Genomic DNA, 3,415 nt, shown 5'->3' on the forward strand with positions numbered 1-3,415 from the left:
CAGCGCTCCCTCAGTACTGACCCTCCGACAGTGCAGCACTTCCTCAGTACTGACACTCTGACAGTGCAGCACACCCTCAGTACTGACCCTCCGACAGTGCAGCACTCCCTCAGTACTGACCCTCTGACAGTGCAGCATACCCTCAGTACTAACCCTCCGACAGTGCAGCACTCCCTCTGTACTGACCCTCCGACAGTGCAGCAATCCCTCAGTACTGACCCTCTGACAGTGCAGCACACCCTCAGTACAGACCCTCCGACAGTGCAGCAATCCCTCAGTACTGATCCTCTGACAGTGCAGCACTCCCTCAGTACTGACCCTCTGACAGTGCAGCATACCCTCAGTACTGACCCTCCGACAGTGCAGCAATCCCTCAGTACTGACCCTCTGACAGTGCAGCACTCCCTCAGTACTGACCCTCTGACAGTGCAGCATACCCTCAGTACTAACCCTCCGACAGTGCAGCACTCCCTTAGTACTGACCCTCCGACAGTGCAGCACTCCCTCAGTACTGACCCTCTGACAGTGCAGCACTCCCTCAGTAAGGAACCTCCGACAGTGCAGAAGTCCCTCAGTACTGACCCTCCGACTGTGCAGCACTCCCTCAGTACTGACCCTCCGACAGTGCAGCACTCTCTCAGTGCTGAAGCTCTGACAGTGCAGCACTCCCTCAGTACTGACTCTCCGACAGTGCAGCACTCCCTCAGTACTGAACCTCCGACAGCACTCCCTCAGTACTGACACTCCGACAGCGCGGCGCTCCCTCAGTGCTGACCCTCCGACAGTGCAGCACTCCCTCAGTACTGAACCTCCGACAGCACTCTCTCAGTACTGACCCTCCGAAAGTGCAGCACTCCCTCAGTGCTGACCCTCCGACAGTGCAGCACTCCCTACGTACTGACTCTCCGACAGTGCAGCACTCCCTCAGTACTGAACCTCCGACAGCTCTCCCTCAGTACTGACCCTCCGACAGCGCGGTGCTCCCTCAGTACTGACCGTCCGACAGTGCAGCACTCCCTCAGTAATGAAGCTCCGACAGGGCAGCACTCCCTCAGTACTGACCCTCCGACTGTGCAGCACTCCCTCAGTACTGACCCTACGAAAGCGCGGCACTCCCTCAGTACTGACCCTCCGACAGTGCAGCACTCCCTCAGTACTGACCCTCCGGCAGCACTCCCTCAGTACTGACCCTCCGAGAGGGTAGCACTTCCTCAGTACTGACCCTCCAACTGTGCAGGACTCCCTCAGTACTGACCCTCCGACTTTGCAGCACTCCCTCAGTACGGACCCTCCGACAGCACTCCCTCGGTACTGACCCTCCACCAGAACTCCCTCGGTACTGACCCTCCGACAGTGCAGGACTCCCTCAGTACTGACCCTCCGACAGTGCAGCACTCCCTCAGTACCGACCCTCCGACAGTGCAGCACTCCCTCAGTACTGACCCACCGACAGCACTGCCTCGGTACTGACCCTACGACAGTGCCGGACTCCCTCAGTACTGACCCTCCGACAGTGCAGCACTCCCTCAGTACCGACCCTCCGACAGTGCAGCACTCCCTCAGTACTGACCCTCCGACAGTGCAGCACTCCCTCAGTACTGACCCTCCGACAGTGCAGCATTCCCTCAGTACTGACCCTCTGACAGTGCAGCGCTCCCTCAGTACTGACCCTCCGACAGTGCAGCATTCCCTCAGTACCGACCCTCCGACAGTGCAGCACTCCCTCAGTACTGAAGCTCTGACAGAACAGCACTCTCGCAGTACTGACCCTCCGACAGTGCAGCACTCCCTCAGTAAATACCCTTCGACTGTGCAGCATTCCTTCAGTACTGACCCTCCGACAGGGCAGCACTCCCTCAATACTGACCCTCCGATAGCACTCCCTCAGTAAAGACCCTCCGACAGTGCAGCAGTCCCTCAGTACTGACCCACCGACAGTGCAGCATTCCCTCAGTACTGAACCTCCGACAGTGCAGCTCTCCCTCAGTCCTGACCCTCTGACAGTGCGGCACTCCCTCAGTACTGTCCCTCTGACAGTGCAGCACTCCCTCAGTACTGACCCTCCGACAGTGGTGCGATCCCTCAGTACTGACCCTCCGACAGTGCAGCTCTCCCTCAGTCCTGACCCTCTGACAGTGCAGCCCTCCCTCAGTACTGACCCTCTGACAGTGGTGCGATCCGTCAGTACAGACCCTCCGACAGTGCAGCACTCCCTCAGTACTGACCCTCAAACAGTGGTGCGATACCTCAGTACAGACCCTCCGACAGTGCAGCACTCCCTCAGTACTGATCCTCCGACAGTGGGGCACTCCCTCAGTACTGACCCTCCGACAGTGGTGCGATCCCTCAGTTCTGAACCTCCGACAGTGCAGCTCTCCCTCAGTCCTGACCCTCTGACAGTGCGGCACTCCCTCAGTACTGACCCTCTGACAGGTCAGCACTCCCTCAATACTGACCCTCCGATAGCACTCCCTCAGTAAAGACCCTCCGACAGTGCAGCAGTCCCTCAGTGCTGACCCTCCGACAGTGGTGCGATCCCTCAGTACTGAACCTCCGACAGTGCAGCTCTCCCTCAGTCCTGACCCTCTGACAGTGCGGCACTCCCTCAGTACTGACCCTCTGACAGTGCAGCACTCCCTCAGTACTGACCCTCCGACAGTGTTGCGCTCCCTCAGTACTGACCCTCCGACAGTGCAGCTCTCCCTCAGTACTGACCCTCCGACAGTGCAGCACTCCCTCAGTACTGACCCTCCGACAGTGGTGCGATCCGTCGGTACAGACCTTTCGACAGTGCAGCACTCCCTCAGTACAGACCCTCCGACAGTGCAGCACTCCCTAAGTACTGACCCTCAAACAGTGGTGCGATCCCTCAGCACAGACCCTCTGACAGTGCAGCACTCCCTCAGTACTGACCCTCCGACAGTGGTGCGATCCCTCAGTTGTGAACCTTCGACAGTGCAGCACTCCCTCAGTCCTGACCCTCTGAGAGTGCGGCACTCCCTCAGTACTGACCCTCTGACAGTGCAGCACTCCCTCAGTACTGACCCTCCGACAGTGGTGCGATGCCTCAGTACTGCACCTCCGACAGTGCAGCTCTCCCTCAGTACCGACCCTCCGACAGTGCAGCACTCCCTCAGTACTGACCCACCGACAGCACTCCCTCGGTACTGACCCTCCGACAGTACCGGACTCCCTCAGTACTGACCCTCCGACAGTGCAGCACTCCCTCAGTACCGACCCTCCGACAGTGCAGCACTCCCTCAGTACTGACCCTCCGACAGTGCAGCACGCCCTCAGTACTGACCCTCCGACAGTGCAGCATTCCCTCAGTACTGACCCTCTGACAGTGCAGCGCTCCCTCAGTACTGACCCTCCGACAGTGCAGCATTCCCTCAGTACCGACCCTCCGACAGTG

The sequence above is a fragment of the Heterodontus francisci genome, chromosome 28 (assembly GCF_036365525.1).
Source record: "Heterodontus francisci isolate sHetFra1 chromosome 28, sHetFra1.hap1, whole genome shotgun sequence".
Lineage (NCBI taxonomy): Eukaryota > Metazoa > Chordata > Chondrichthyes > Heterodontiformes > Heterodontidae > Heterodontus > Heterodontus francisci.